The 17,768-nt window shown below is 34.1% G+C and overlaps 1 protein-coding gene across 1 annotated transcript in view; it reads left to right on the forward strand.

Moving 5' to 3' along the window:
* The window catches only part of DIAPH2 (diaphanous related formin 2), a 1,001,003-nt gene that overhangs the window by 260,387 nt on the left and 722,848 nt on the right, over positions 1-17,768 (forward strand). The window lies entirely within an intron of this gene.

A 17,768-nucleotide genomic window follows, 5' to 3' on the forward strand; every position in this document is an offset into this window, starting at 1 on the left:
AGTTTACTAATTATTGCAAAATTGATAGTTCAAGTAAAGTTAGGATTTTTTCAGTTTGGATGAGTATTCACAACAAGAAATTGATACATTCCAAATGCCCATGCACTTGGATTTGGCAGCTTTACCATTCACTTGTATGATTTGTCACATCATTTCCTATAATGTGAATTTTGGAAGATTAAGAGAGAGAAAGCGACAGAGAAAGAGAGAGGTGAAAATTATTCCTTTTCAGCCCTCCTATATCTTGCACACTGGAGGTGCTTTTGCTGTATTTCTTGTTGCATGTAGATTGAAGTTCACACACACACACACACACACACACACACACACACACACATCAGAGGTAATTAGAAGAAATCTGACATTTTTAAAAAATCCTGGAATTACTTCTTTTCCTTATTTGCTACAGTAACCTTCACATTTAAAGGGTTTTTCAGTGACTCCAGAGCTATTATTTACTATAAATGTTTTTGTAAGTTAAAAAGGTAAAATGCTTATATCAAAGTAGCCATATAGTAAAAAAAAAAAAAAAAAAAAAAAAGATGCATGATAAACTTATCCCTTTATCCCAGACTTACAGCTTTTTCTCCAGAGAAAAACAATGTAAAAATGTTACTAATTTCTCACATTCCTTCTAGAAATAGTCTGTGCTTCTAGAAGCATTTGTGTATTTATCATTTTTGTTTTTGGCTTCTTGCTGTTTTTACTTTACATACTTGGATGTTATTCCATAGTAGCTTATGTTCGTCTACTGTGTTACTTTTTCATACTGGATAGAATTCTGTGGTATGGACTTATCCTAATTTATTTAACCAGTCTAAATAATGGATATTTAGATTAGTTCTGGTCTCTTCTGCTATTGCCAGCAATGTTGTCATGAACGTGTAATCTGTATGTAACTTTGTACACATAAGTCTATCTGTAGGACAAATTCTAGAAATGAAATCCCTGGATGAAATGCTGTGTACTTTTATAATTTTGATACATATTGCCAAATTGCATTCCAAAGAGTTCATGTCTATAGTGGCACCTAAAATATAAGTATCTGTTTCCCTGCAACTTTTGTCCATCTCAGAGGTAAATCATCTATGTTATCATTTTCACTTCTCAAATTCAGAGTGAAGTTGAGAAGCTTTTCTTCCATTTGAAGACACTTTTAATTTACTTTTCTGTGAACTTCTCCCTCTAGTTCTTTGCTTATTTTATATTGAGCAGTTGCTTTTTTACTTATTGATCTATTTGTATTGAGTCCCAGAAGAATCAAAGGTGTCATGAAATTGTAGAGTTATTCTGGGCCTTAGAAGTGATTAAGCCCAGACTCTATTTTACAAATGAAGAAAATGACATTTGAGACATAGAGGTAAGTGTAAAATCCATTAGAGAGTTTCTACAGGTAGTGTGGTATAGTGGAAAAGGCCAGAGATGGAGTCACAAGTATTTGCATTCCAGCTATAATACTTGTAACCTCTGAGACTGAATTTTCTCATCCATAAAATGAGTAGACTAATGTTTATCTAGTAGTGTTGTGAGAATTAAGTAAGGTTATATATTTAAAGCACCCAGCACAGTACTTAGTATAGTAGGCACTTAACAAATATTAATTTCCTTTCCCTTTCATTTAACATGATGCTGTCTGTGTATGTGTGTTTTCCTTTAGTTGTTGATACTTAATACAGGTGTTAATTCAGTAAGAGAATTTCCTGGTCTTCTGAGCAGGACTTTGTAGAGCCAATCAGTTATAATAGAAGCAATTCTTACTGCAGCTGCTAAAACCTAATAAAAATTATATAAAAGTTCTCATCTCCTCAATGATGAAAGCACCACATTCCCATTATTCTTAGCTCTAATTCTCTGAATTTTATGTGTGATACTACTATTTCTACTTTTTCCTAAGTTTTAATATTTGAGTATAAATCTGGTCAGGGGCGCCTTTCAGTAATCTTACTTTTATTAAGATTTATTTTCTGAAGGGACATTTAAAGGAATAATTAAGTATAGTAGCATATTCCAGACATAAATAATGTAGCCAAAATAAAATTTAATGAGACAATACTCTCATTTATTTTAATAACACTTAGTAACTATTGATTGATCTTACTATAACAGCTGAAATTCCTGGTCACTTGCAGTGCCTTGATTCATAATTTGGCCAACAGGTGGCAGGATCAGTAAGAAATCAAGAGGCTCTGGCTCCAGTGAACTCCAAACACACTACTCTGGCTCTCCTAGCTCCAGGGATCCACTTTCTTTCCCATTTTGCTTTGGTTTGCTACTCAGCTGCATTCAGGAAGGAGAAACACACTCATTGTTTCTAAGACTTATTTCTGAAGCTCTTAGACCCGGTGTTCCAAAACCTCTGAGAATTTTCTCCTGTTGCAAGGAAATCATGGAGAGCTCATGTCTCCATTCTCCCTAAATACATTGAAAGCATTACTAGTCTGTGTTAAGAAAATGTTTAACCTAGGAGTTCCAAGTGCTTCAGACTGCTAAATAGAAAGAAATTTTTAAATGTCTCTGATTCCTGGGGTGCCTGGGTGGTTTAGTCGGTTGAGTGTCTGACTCTCGATTTCAGCTCAGGTCATAATCTCACAGTTTATGAGTTTGAGCCCAGCATCAGGCTCTGTGCTGACAGCACAGAACCTGCTTGGGATCCTCTCTGCCTGTCTCTTTACCACTCCCCTGCTCACACTCTCTTTCTCAAAATAAAATAAATATACTTAAAAACAATACCTCTAATTCCTATAATATTTAAATGTGTAAATAATATGTGGGAGTACCATCAAATTATATTTTCTAGTTGAATTACTTAGAGTTATAGAGAAAACAAACAATTTTTAATTTTTTATTAATAAACCAAATTATTTCTAATTTAGGAGAGAATGGATGTCTCATTTCATTTAATTTTTGTTTATAGAGTACTGACTATATGCAAGTTACTATATTCAGTGGGAGAGAGAGAAATGAATAAGGTCTTGTTTTCTGCACCAAGGAACTTACCATCTAGTGAGGGAGAGAGAGAGAGGTACACTACATTTAGTCAAGTTGTATTTCATGTTAGCATAGATATTTTTTTAATAGGAGCCCAGGATGAAAATATAGTTCCTTTTGAGTAGGGCAATTAGAGATCCCACATGTGGTATAATTTGAGCTGGGCCTTGATATTTAAGTAGAATTTCAAAAGAGAAAGAAGGAAAGGAGACATTCTAGTCAGAGAACACTATTAGAAAAGTTTGGAGGTGGGGTAAAGTGCATACAGGGTGGGGTGTGTATTGGGTTAGGTACAGCTGTTGAAAGCACAGCCTTTTGAGTTGGGACTTGAAGGTGAAACTGGTAAAGGGAACTTTATACTGAGGAAATGGGGTTTTGTTTTTTAAGCTTTAGGGACCCAATAATTTAATAATTGACTATTGAGCAGACCTTTGGCAGACATCTAGAGGATGGGAATTCACAGATATGTGATAGAGCATTGACTGTGAATAAACCACCAGTAGTTTGGGCAAGACATGATGATATCCTGATCAGTAGGAATTCTTACTCTTAATCTCTAAGGTCTTCTAGTTCCCAAATTCTGTGTTCCCATGATTATAATATGTAGGTTCTTATAAGCATTAATGATGGTGTATGACAAAAAATACCTCAAAATGCTCTCTGGTTAAATGAAAAAAAAATATGTATGTATTAGATGCAGCTGCAAAAGACCCTGTTAGTAATTTTGAATATATATTACATATGTTACTGTTAGAATTTGTATATGGGTTCTAGTTTAGTATTCAATTTGCTGGTATTTGGGACCACATACCTATCAAAGCTATAGAAATAGTATCATTTTCCTTAAAAATCTATAGTAATTACAGTTAAGAGTGATACTATATAAGAGTTAAAGTAATGAAGGTTAATATTAACTAAACTTAATAATAAGAAATGTAGGTTATAACTGCTAATTCTAATTAGAAATTCTAAAGTTCTCTAAAGGCTTCAGGAAGAATAAAGATTGTGTGGAAGTTGTTTGGTTTTAATGTTGCTTGGAGGAAATATGATAAATAAACATAAAACGTTAATGAAATTTAGCTTCTTCAATAATATATTCCTGTAGTGTAATTTAGTTTTAATAATAACAGAAAATTGAGGTGTTATAATTATTTCAAATGCATATAAATGTCATTTTGAGATATTGGGCATAGCTTCAAAATTATGGTGGAACTGAATTTGAAGATGTATTTATGTAAAAGCACTTTTCCTCTAGGATCATATTTTAAATTGTGTTTCTTAGTCATTGAATCAGCTGGCTCCTTTTGAATATACCCACCCTTATTTTGTTGTTTAATACAGTCTCCTATATTTAGTGTAGTAATGAAAAAAAAAAAACATGAGAGTGGTAAAATCTAATTCATGTCTGTCTTTATAATATAGAAATTCTTGGAATTGGCTTGAAAATAATGAGATGTCAGTCCCAGAGTGCCTGCTCCCTATAAAATAGTGCTAAAGTGTGCTGAGAGACCTGGTGTCCTCACAAACAATCTGTCATCTTAATGACACAATATGCATGCTCTGTAGTACAAGCTTTAATACACATGGAAACAAACCAAGAAGGCTTAATTCTTTCAGGCAGCCAACTAAACACCATATATACCTGTATATAATTTAACTTATGATGATACACACATTCATTTCTGATTAGCATGTTACAGCATCAAACAATTACGTCTGTTATGTAGAAGAGGAAACAAGGAATTTGTGAGCCAGAGATGCATGACATTAATTATAAGAGTTGCTAACTGTAGAGAGAAACTGAGACCATGTGTCTTCATCTTGCTAAAGGAGTAGGCGTCAAAATGGCTTATCTTTATATATTGATGATGATGTGGTCATTGTGCTACTTCTACCACTAATACCATCACTACTAATAATACTAATAGCACACTTATTAAGCATTTACTATGTCCCAACAACTGCATAAGCATTTTATTTATTTATTTATTTATTTATTTATTTATTTATTTATTTATTTTTTAATATATGAAATTTATTGTCAAATTGGTTTCCATACAACACCCAGTGCTCATCCCAAAAGGTGCCCTCCTCAATACCCATCACCCACCCTCCCCTCCCTCCCACCCCTCATCAACCCTCAGTTTGTTCTCAGTTTTTAACAGTCTCTGCATAAGCATTTTAAATCCATATCTCATTTAATCCTCACATCAACCCTGGATACTATTATTATTGTTTTATAGGTAGAGAAACTGAGACTATGGGAGATTTAATTATATGTCTTTTTTACATAGCTAGTAAGTGTCAAAGCTGAACTTTGAACCCAGGTTTATTCTTAATCAATTTCTTATTTTGTAACCATGGCTTTGATTTTTTTTTATTTTTAAAAAAATTTAATTCCAGTATAGTTAACATACAGTGTTATATTAGTTTCCGATGTACCATATAGTAGTTCAACGTTTTCTATACATTACTGAATGTACTCTTAATCCCCATCACCTGTTTCAACCATTCCCCCACCCACCTTCCCTCTGATAACCATCAGTTCTCTACATTTAAGAGTCCTAACAATGGCTTTTAATGGCTTTTATGCTATTTGTACATGTTGTTGCATAGTTTACTGATCCTTTCTTAATGCTATAGTTTCACATACATTGTATTATCTTGTGAAGTGTGTAATCCTATTATCCTGGTACTGAAGTAAGTTCTTTAGAACTTAAACCAAAGTAGAAAGTTGTACGCTCATGGAAGGGAATAAAGTTATTTTTTTCTAAGATTTTTTAAGGTATTTTCTGTGTAGAATCTATCAATTGTAAAGCATTGGTATGACTTGAGGCTGTCTCTTCTCATAATGAATTTAGTAATGTGGTCTTCATGTCATTATGCATTTGGTAAGGATATATTAATATACATAGGATATATAAAGTAATTAGAGCAGGTTTTCATGGAGCTTCTTAAGGTTAACTTCATAACATTATAAACACTGTGTTATTTTAATATGACACTTTTTAGCCATGAGTTAGTGAGACTGTCTCTCCCCATTTCAGTAATTTTTGCAGATAAGTATTGTATTGATTAGGCACAATAACAGGTATTAAGTTGATAGCATTTACAATTCACACAGATACTCATTGACATTTACAATTATTGTTCTAGCTAAATTTGTTTTATTTTGAAAAAAAATAAAGGTTTATTTTACCAAATGGAAATTATTTATAATAAATTCCAGTGGAAAATTTTAACACAGCTATATAAAACAGCAAAGGGGTATGTTTTATTCCAGTTGTATATTGATGGCACTTAATGAATTTCCAGCCTATATCTTGCATGATATAAGAAGTATGAAAAAGATTTCTCTGATTTAAGAAATATATTTAATTTAGAGAAATTCAAATATGGTAGCTTTTCTGAGGCATTATATATAAGTAATCTCTTTAGTCAGTTAGTCCTTGTCAGTGAGAGTAAATTTAATTCTTTTAAATTTTTTGAATGTTTACTTATTTTTTAGAGAGAGAGAGAGAGAGAGAGAGAGAGCAAGCATGAGTAGGGAATGGACAGAGAGAGAGAAGGAGACACAAAATCGAAAACAGGCTCCAGGCTCTGAGCTGTCAGTACAGAGTCTGACACAGGGCTCAAACTGAGATCATGCCCTGAGCTGAAGTCGGACGCTTAACTGACTGAGCCACCCAGGTACACCTAATTCTTTCTTTTTAATAGGTTATTCAGTGATATATGGTTGTTACTAAGTTTTCCCTAGTTTTAAACTTTCCTTTTTATAATTTTATTATTATTATTTTTATTTATATCAATTTCATCTTTTGTTTTTTATTTTTTCCAGCTTTATTGTGATATAATTGACATAATATTGTATACATTTAGGGTGTACATTTTAATGATTTGATACATGTATATATTGCAAAAGGATTGATTGAGTGAGCTAAATTTTGTTATTAGGTGCTTTCCAAATACTGATACTGTATGGAAGATGACTCAAGAAATCCAAGATTATAGCGTAAACATATCAGTTTCATTTTAACACATGCCTCTAGGAAGACAATTGCTCTTGAAAACACGTTCACATTTTTGTGTATGACTATCATGTTAAAATAACTTTAACTTCTTATTTTATTTTTGTGGATAATGTTAGTTACCTATAGCTACATACAAATTACCTGAAGATTGAGCAGCTTGAAAGAGCACACATTTATTTTCTCAGTTTCAGGAATCTTGGCAGAGCTCAGCTTTGTCTTCTGCCTCAAGGTCCCTGACAAGGAAGCATATAATGTTGTCAGATTATGGTCTAATACAAAGGCTTGAATGGGGAATAATCATTCTTAAGCTCACCCATATGATTTTGGGAAGCATTCATTTTCTTTGGGGCTACTGGACTGAGGGCCTCCACTTTTCTTTGCTGGCTGTCGTCCAGAGGCTGCCCTCAGTTCGTTGCCTCAGAGACCTCTCAGTAGTGCTATTCATAAAAGGCAGTTTGCTTCATTAAAGCGTAAATACCAGGAAGGAGTGAAGAGCAAGTGAAAACAGAATGGAACTCAGTCTTTTGTAGCCTAATTTCATCATTACTCGAGGGCATGAATACCAGGGGCAGGTTGCATTTGGGAACCATTTAAGAAGATGCCTACCACATGAATATATACAATTTTATTTCCCAGCCATTACAGGTTCTATAACATCTCTCTCCTTGATGACTTCAACAGAATTCTAACTGGTTTTTGCATTCAGTCTTATTTCCTTGTGATCAGTTATCTACAGCCTAGTCAGAATTGTCTTTCTAAAGTGTAAATTATTATTGCACTCCCATGCTTGGAAAATTTCACTAACTAATAACTAATATTTCACTAACTAATAACAAATTATTGTCTTCAAGGGGACATCTAAACTCTTCCTCATGTGTTTCAAGGTCATTTGCCTCTGTATTTAACTGCCTAATTTACTTACTTGCCTAAATTGTCCTTAGACTGAACTCTTTTGTTCCTGGAACAGAGACAGTTACAAGACTTTGCAACTTCTTTCTGAACACACTTTCATCAGTTCATCATTTGGTGTCTATTTAGATGACATTTCCATCATAATGCAGTCTTCACAATATATTATAATCTTACTAACTTGTGTCCCTCATCAGACACTGAACTTCTTGGAGGCAGAGAGAAGTATTTCCATTTAATTTACTGTTGTTTCCCAGCATGAACTACAGCTTCTGGCAAATGTAAGTGTGCATTGAACACACTAATGAATTACAGTTTCATAATGCCAAGGCAAATAAAATATGGGTCTAAATCCAAATGTCTGCACATAGTAGGAAATGTGTATATTTAATAATTCATTTGGTCTGTGTGCGTGTATGTGTTTGTGTGTGTGTGTGTGTATATCTTATGACTGATTAAATACCAGATATCTACATAATTTAGTCTGGCTTTGGTAGTTTGTTAATTTGCCCAGTTTAGTTATGATGATTTAGTAATTCTCTGTATTTAGCTGTGTGTATGTGTGTGTGTGTGTGTGTGTGTGTGTGTGTGTATGGCTATATACTTATCTATATATATAAATTTGATTTATATATTATGTAAGCATATAAAATTATATAAAATATATTTATTAACTTCATTTATGTGTTTATATTTTATATATAAATTCTGCTATATATATTATATTAATATATAAAGCTATACCAATATATATTTGTGTATGTAAATTCTACAGATGTTAAAATTTTCAAATGTGAAAGGTAGGGTTTTTTCACTAGTGGCCTATTGTTTATTTAGACAATAAAGTTGTATAATTTATGGTTGGTCCACTTTAAATAGAACTTCAGTGTACATAAGTAAATGTCTAATTCCTGATTTGTTTTTGACCTTAAGGAATCCATGTAATCCCTTAGTATCTCTATGTAAAGAACTTTAAAATAAGATAATGATCAGGAAATAGAAGGACCATCAAAAGGAATTCTGTGAGAATGAAGATAAATACACATAAGAGACTCATAACAAAATTGACAATTTTAACAATTAGAAGTGTTAATGTTTGTGGTACACTTACTATATGCCCGATACTTTGTTAAATGTTCTACATGGATTATTTCATTTTTTATAATGTTTATTTATTTTGAGAGAGAGAGAGAGAGAGAGAGAGAGAGGGAGAGAGAGAAAGCTGAGCAAGTATGAGTGGGGGAGGAGCAGAGAGAGAGGGAGAGAGAGAATCCCAGTCAGTCTCTGCGCTATCAGTGTAGAGCCCAACATGGGGCTTGATCTCACAAACCACAAGATCAGGACCTGAGTTGAAATCAAGAGTCTGACACTTAACTGACTAAACCACCCAGATGCCCCTTATTTAAGTTTTTTTTTAGTCCTATGATATAGATGCCATTTCTGTAGCCATTTTGCAAATGAGCAAAGTTGAGCTGGAAACCAACTTTAAGCAGGATGGTTCCACAGCCCACATGCTTCACCACTTTGCTATACTTGCTGTATGAGCAAAGACATGGAAATAGGATCCATTAAAACAAGGATGAATCCATAGCCCATGCTTATAAATACTACTACATTTCTCTGCAGTGTGACTGTACCGATGAAAGCTCTATGATAAAAAAAATCTCTGTTTAAGATCCAGTCATCTGTTCCACAGATAAGGATAGACTGTTCATGTATGATCATGCCCTTGAAGTACCTTATTCTTGCCTACCCAATGCTACCTAGCTTATGGTGTTAATATATGTCTATTAATTGGGCCAAGTAAAAATATACTCATGAAGTGACCGAACTGAATGATTTAATTTGCCCACTAAAAAAAAAGTTATGTACAGTGTATTGCAAAGCATATATCCCAATATAAAGCCAATCTAGAAAGAGTGAACTTATGTTGGAGTTGCTATCCATCCTTGGCTAAGTTTTCCATATACATGTGGTCTGCCTTTGGTTTATCTTTGGCCAAATATTAGTACTAGTCTGATTTTTCCCTACCTCTTCAGGACCGTTTCCTTATGCTTTCTGTTACCTGTTATTGCTGGCTTCAGGATCACATTTGTTAATTGAAATTAATTTTATGGGAATCTAAACAAGCTATGTGATACGTTTACATGGCAAAGATAACTATTGTTGATTATCGATATTCCTTCCATTTGGATGGTTTACTGAGATTCAACTGTGTCTGGCTTCATGTGATAAGAGTAGACTGATAACATACTCCTGGCAATGTGTTAGCATCTGATTTCTTTTAATAGAAGAATAGCATCTGATTTCTAGCATCTGATTGCTTTTAATAGAAGACAATAAAAGTAACTGCTCTGTGACATGTGGTGCTACTAGGATATTTGTAATTTTCTTTGAAAGGAGAAGCTGGTATGATTAGGTTCCTTTTGTTCCATTAATAGTAATACTAAAGATGCTATCACTTCCCTCCTAGGTTTTACTTACCATTTGTTCTTTTAGTGCAAATCAAATTGCATTCTTGTTAATTACTGGCATTTTTATTCTATTTCACATGCTTTTTTTTTCAATGATGACAATTTAAGTATTTTAATAATTTATTATATTATCAAATGTTAGTATATCTGCATGATGGACCAGAATATGGTTCTAGGAATGCCTGGGTGGCTCAGTTGGTTTAGAGTCCTATTCTTGATTTTGGCTCAGGCCATGATCTCATGGTTCTTGAGATCGAGCCTTGTATCGGGCTCTGCACTGACAGTGCATTGACTGCTTGGGGCTTTCTCTCTCCCTCTCTCACTGCCCCTCCCCTTCTCTCTCTCATGATAAATAAATAAACATTTTTAAAGAAGAATAGGGTTCTAAAATTCTCATTTTTTAGACATTCAATTTATTAATATTATTACTTGACATTGCACAGAATTGGTACACAACTAAGGTAACCAACACAGTAAGATTTGGACACATGAACTTGGTGTAGTGTTCTAAGCAATTTAAACATTTGGCCATAGGTAGATCTATATGTTTATATGTATTTCTATAAAGCATTTACAAAAATGAAAACTTTTTGCATTTTATTTGACATTGATGATATCACACCAATGTGTGGCAAGACTCAAGACACTTGATAGGGTATTCAGTGCTAATACAGAGGGTGAAGCACCTCCTACTATATAGGTTTACTGGTAAAGGAAGGCAGTAGGCCTTCTCTGGAAAGAGTATTGTATCTCAGGCCACCATGTTCTTGGCAGTTAGATATACTAAGATAAATAAGTTGTTTTATGTCCCTTGAGGAACTCATTATTTTTCAAAAGAGAGGTAGATACATAAAGTATCTGCTATACATAAAGTAATTACTATACCACAATGGGGTAACTGCTGTAAAGAGCCATGAAAGAATAATATTATTATTATTGAAGAATAATTAAAAATGAGTCCAGATATTTTCATAGAAAAAAACATATAACTTGAGTTATATGCAGATTTTTTCCAAAAATAGAAGGGTATTCAGGGCAGATGAAGCTGCATGAACAAGGGTAGATATGACAAAACAACACATGTTTGGTAGAAAGGCATAAAATATTTTCTTGCAGAATGTGGTATGAAGGACAGGGGGGAGATAACATGTGGGAGTCAACTAGTATAGGACCTTTTTAGTGTGACCTGTGGTTAAACTTTAATGGATTTTTTAATTAGGGGTTTGGAACAATATGATCAGATTGCATTTTTGAATGATCATTTTCTGTAGGAAGATGAAAGATTGATAGGAAAACATTTAGGAGGCTTTTTAATAATAGTCTAGAGATTTTAATACCTTGAACCAGGGTAGTGGCAGTGGCAATATAAAGGAGTGAGGTAAATATTTAGAAAGTGAAATTAAAATTATTAATGACCTTTAACTTGGGGAGGTGAGAGACAGAGAAGAAGGGTGGAAAGAGAAGTTGAATATAATTCTCATGGGATGGATGATGGTGCTACTTAGTAAGATGGGGAAGAATGGGAAAATCAAAAGTTAGATTTCAGACCTACTGAGTTTGAGATATAAGATAGGTTAGTGGCTGTGTCCTATAGGTAGCTGTATGTGGAAAATTGGAGTTCAGAAGAATATCTGGGTTTGAAAGAGACTGTGGGACTTCATCTGCATGCATATGGGATTTAATACCATGAAAATGGATAAAATTACATAAAGGATTGCAGACACACACACACACACACAAAAAAAAAAAAAAAAAAAAAACAAAGAAGAAGAAGAAGAGGGCCAGGATTAATCTCTGGGCAACACCAACATTTCAAGGGCCAATAGAAGAGAAGAGTCTATGAATGAAGTGCCAGCAAAAGAAGGAGCAAAATGAAGAAAATGTGCCATCATAAAAGCCAAGAGGAGAAAATATTTCAGGATGAAATGACCGATTTGATCATATAGAATAATGCTAAGAAGTTGGATGAAGACAGCAAAAAATCTTTTAGATTTGTTTGGGAGCATGGAGAATATTTGTGATCTGAACATAAGTATTTTCTAAGAGTTGGTATGGATGGAAGCCAGATTGGAATTCTGTGGAGTTTAGGGCTATTGGAGGTATCTGGGGTGCCAGTCACTGAGATAATACAGACAAGATATAAGGTTTGGTAGGATAAAGAATGAACTATGGATCCTGTAGAGTATAAGACTCAGCTGGAAATGTTCAGTAACTAGAAAAGCATATGGTCTGAGACCCACAAAAGCAATCTGGTCTGGAGATAAGGGTTTGGGAGGTTATTCTATAGTTGAACTGCTCTCACTGGATATTTTCAGCCACATTTTGAAATAAAATTGGGACTGATTCATTATGGAAAATTGGCAATTTTTGTTAATGTATAATTCATTATAGCTATAAACACATATCTCACAGTTTGCAAGGGAGACAATTGATGAATGAAATATGCTGGCTTAGCTTTCTGTAAAGATCATTTGAATATGTTCTTATATTGGTTAAAACAGTTAATAACCGAAGAGTATGTTTTCTGAGTCTAGGATTTTAGTTAGTGAAAAAAAATTGTAAAAGTTGGGCATCCTTATAAAATCCAAACTTAAAGCAGATAGTCCTATATAAGTAATTCGCCTCGGAAAAGGAGAAAAGCTGTTTAAAACCACAGATTATTAATTTAATTGTTTCTATTGTACTTATTCTCTAGATTTCTAAGATTTCATCTTAAGTTACATGCTCATGACTTCATTCACAGTGGAGTATGATGGTCAGAAATGTAGAAGTGACCATTTTTGATTTAAATTATTTTTGTCATATAGTTTTTAATGCTAGTAAAGAAAATATGAAATATGATTGACATTATTAATTTTAATTTTATACAATTTAATAAAAGTTATGTTAGCAATTTTACAGAATGAAGCCTTTATCCATTTATGCTTCTGAAAAATGACCTTGTAAAATGTCAAAATTGCTATTGTGTGATTTTTGAAAAATCATTAATGATTTGTGCTTTATACATTTAAACTCTATTGAAGGTCAAGGATTCTATTAGGGCATTTTTGTCAGTAAAATATTGACATGAATTGACTAGATGGCTGAATTCTCACTGACAATACTGTCACATTTTTAAAGAAAGTGTCTAATTGATAAGGCCATATTTTTCTCACTGTCTTTCTTAGTAACAACCACGTGTTCATTAAATATTTCCTTAGAGTGTGTGTTAGGTAAAAAAAATTTAGTGGTCATAGTCACAATTCTTATTTAATAGATCTTTAATAGATCTTTAGTTTAAATTGCTATAATTATTATCATTCTCAATGACTATGTATATATGCTCTGCATTTGGATAAGACATAATTGTGTGGATATTTCAAGATCATTGGTAGTTATGTTGACCTTAATGTATTTTTGATATTCAGTACTGAACTTAGATATCCACAATTTGATTTACAAAGTCATACTCTAAACTGTAAAGTCACAAAACAAAGCCAATAAAGAAAATCTGGAACATTGTCTTATTTTCTTATCTAAAACTTGCCTATCATCTAGACATGCAGTATATTTTTTGAACAAATTTTTTACTTGGCACCTAAACAAGAGTTTCTGTTGTTATGTGGCAACGCTTTCTTTTTTTCACCTTTGTCATCTTTAAGCAGATGTTTATAATAACTATTGTTCTAAAGGCCTAATATTGACATGTAATGGATAAATAGTATAGGGGAGGAAAAATAATTTTTCCTCTACCCTTCTAGGTTTTTGCCTGAGACCCCTTTAATAAAAGATTAATAGGAGGGGTGCCTGGGTGGGTCAATCATTTAAGCATCCAACTTCCACTCATGTCATGATCTTGTGTTCTGTGAGTTTGAGGCCTGCATTGGGTTCTGTGACGACAGCTCAGAGCATGGAGCCTGCTTCGGACTCTGTGTCTCCCTCTGTCTTTGTACCTCCCCCACTTGCACTCTGTCTCTCCTTCAAAAATAAACATTAAAATTTTTTTGAAAAAAAAGATTAATAGGAGAAAATTAAACAGTTTTATTAACATGTATACCTCACGTTACCTGGGGAGATATCCCCCTTGGCCCAGGCCACCATCTTAAACACCATCTTCAGCTAAAGACAAAAGAAAGATTTTGGGGTGTGATGTGGGTAAACTGTACTATATCAACAGGACAGAAACAGAATGTTCCATGTGTAGTCAAGAAGAATGGGTATCCTGCTATTTTAGGATGAAAAATTCTGAATATATCTATTAAGTCCATCTAGTCCAATGTGTCATTCAGAGCTGTTGTTTCCCTATTGATTTTCTGCTTAGATGATCTGTCTATTGTAAGTGGATTATTAAATTCACCTACAATTACAGTATTATTATCAGTAAGTTTGCTTATGTTTGTGATTAACTGACTTATATATTTGGAGTTTCACATTGGGGGCATAAATACTTACAATTAGGTCTTCTTGATGGATAGACCCCTTAATTATGATATAATGCCTTTATTCATCTCTTGTTAGAGTCATCATTTGAAAATCTAGTTTGTCTGATGTAAGTGTGGCTGTTTACCCTTGAACAATATGACTACTCCATTCCTGTTGATATAGTACAGTTTACCCTTGAACAACACAGGTTCGAACTGTGTGGATTCACTTAGTGCAAATTGCTTACACTACAGTACTGTAAATGTATTTTCTTTTCCTTATGATTTATGTAATAACATTTTCTTTTCTCTAACTCACTTTATTGTAAAAGTGCAGTATATAATACTTATACAAAATATGTGTTGACTATTTTTATGAGTTAGTAAATTTATTGTATCCCTAACAAAAATATAAATAAAATCATTTTCTACAGCCAGACATCTTAATTATAAAGTTAATTTGGAAGAAGGAAGAAAAAACATCCAGAAAAACCAGATAAAGGAAGAGCAAAGGAGAAGAGGTTACCCTATAAGATATTAAGGCATATTATAATCCTTTAAAATTAAAGCAGTATAATATCAACCTATGAGTAGAAAGAAATATATATATTTATATCAATTTATATATATATATATAAATATAATATAAATATATATATATTTATATATATATATATATTTTGGAGACATAATTCTTTTTTTATTTTTTATTTTATTTTTTTTTTATGAAATTTATTGACAAATTGGTTTCCATACAACACCCAGTGCTCATCCCAAAAGGTGCCCTCCTCAATACCCATCACCCACCCTCTCCTCACTCCCACCCCCCATCAACCCTCAGTTTGTTCTCACTTTTTAACAGTCTATTATGCTTTGGCTCTGTCCCATTCTAACCTCTTTTTTTTTTTTTTCCCTTCCCCTCCCCCATGGGTTCCTGTTAAGTTTCTCAGGATCCACATAAGAGTGAAACCATATGGTATCTGTCTTTCTCTGTATGGCTTATTTCACTTAGCATCACACTCTCCAGTTCCATCCACGTTGCTACAAAAGGCCATATTTCATTTTTTCTCATTGCCACGTAATATTCCATTGTGTATATAAACCACAATTTCCTTATCCATTCATCAGTTGATGGACATTTAGGCTCTTTCCATAATTTGGCTATTGTTGAGAGTGCTGCTATGAACATTGGGGTACAAGTGGACCTATGCATCAGTACTCCTGTCTCCCTTGGATAAATTCCTAGCAGTGCTATTGCTGGGTCATAGGGTAGGTCTATTTTTAATTTTCTGAGGAACCTCCACACTGCTTCCCAGAGCGGCTGCACCACTTTGCATTCCCACCAACAGTGGAAGAGGGTTCCCGTTTCTCCACATCCTCGCCAGCATCTATAGTCTCCTGATTTGTTCATTTTGGCCACTCTGACTGGCGTGAGGTGATACCTGAGTGTGGTTTTGATTTGTATTTCCCTGATAAGGAGCGACGCTGAACATCTTTTCATGTGCCTGTTGGCCATCCGGATGTCTTCTTTAGAGAAGTGTCTATTCATGTTTTCTGCCCATTTCTTCACTGGGTTATTTGTTTTTCGGGTGTGGAGTTTGGTGAGCTCTTTATAGATTTTGGAGACTAGCCCTTTGTCCGATATGTCATTTGCGAATATCTTTTCCCATTCCGTTGGTTGCCTTTTAGTTTTGGTGGTTGTTTCCTTTGCTGTGCAGAAGCTTTTTATCTTCATAAGGTCCCAGTAATTCACTTTTGCTTTTAATTCCCTTGCCTTTGGGGATGTGTCGAGTAAGAGATTGCTACGGCTGAGGTCAGAGAGGTCTTTTCCTGCTTTCTCCTCTAAGGTTTGGATGGTTTCCTGCCTCACATTTAGGTCCTTTATCCATTTTGAGTTTATTTTTGTGAATGGTGTGAGAAAGTGGTCTAGTTTCAACCTTCTGCATGTTGCTGTCCAGTTCTCCCAGCACCATTTGTTAAAGAGGCTGTCTTTTTTCCATTGGATGTTCTTTCCTGCTTTGTCAAAGATGAGTTGGCCATACGTTTGTGGGTCTAGTTCTGGGGTTGCTATTCTATTCCATTGGTCTATGTGTCTGTTTTTGTGCCAATACCATGCTGTCTTGATGATGACAGCTTTGTAGTAGAGGCTAATGTCTGGGATTGTGATGCCTCCTGCTTTGGTCTTCTTCTTCAAAATTCCTTTGGCTATTCGGGGCCTTTTGTGGTTCCATATGAATTTTAGGATTGCTTGTTCTAGTTTCGAGAAGAATGCTGGTGCAATTTTGATTGGGATTGCATTGAATGTGTAGATAGTTTTGGGTAGTATTGACATTTTGACAATATTTATTTTTCCAATCCATGAGCAGGGAATGTCTTTCCATTTCTTTCAATCTTCTTCAATTTCCTTCATAAGCTTTCTATAGTTTTCAGCATACAGATCCTTTACATCTTTGGTTAGATTTATTCCTACGTATTTTATGCTTCTTGGTGCCATTGTGAATGGGATCAGTTTCTTTATTTGCCTTTCTGTTGCTTCATTGTTAGTGTATAAGAATGCAACTGATTTCTGTACATTGATTTTGTATCCTGCAACTTTGCTGAATTCATGTATCAGTTCTAGCAGACTTTTGGTGGAGTCTATTGGATTTTCCATGTATAATATCATGTCATCTGCAAAAAGCGAAAGCTTGACTTCATCTTTGCCAATTTTGATGCCTTTGATTTCCTTTTGTTGTCTGATTGCTGATGCTAGAACTTCCAGCACTATGTTAAACAGCAGCGGTGAGAGTGGGCATCCTTGTCGTGTTCCTGATCTCAGGGAAAAAGCTGTCAGTTTTTCCCCATGGAGGATGATGTTAGCTGTGGGCTTTTCATAAATGGCTTTTATGATCTTTAAGTATGTTCCTTCTATCCCGACTTTCTCAAGGGTTTTTATTAAGAAAGGGTGCTGGATTTTGTCGAAGGCC

This window comes from Prionailurus bengalensis, chromosome X (assembly GCF_016509475.1).
Source record: "Prionailurus bengalensis isolate Pbe53 chromosome X, Fcat_Pben_1.1_paternal_pri, whole genome shotgun sequence".
Lineage (NCBI taxonomy): Eukaryota > Metazoa > Chordata > Mammalia > Carnivora > Felidae > Prionailurus > Prionailurus bengalensis.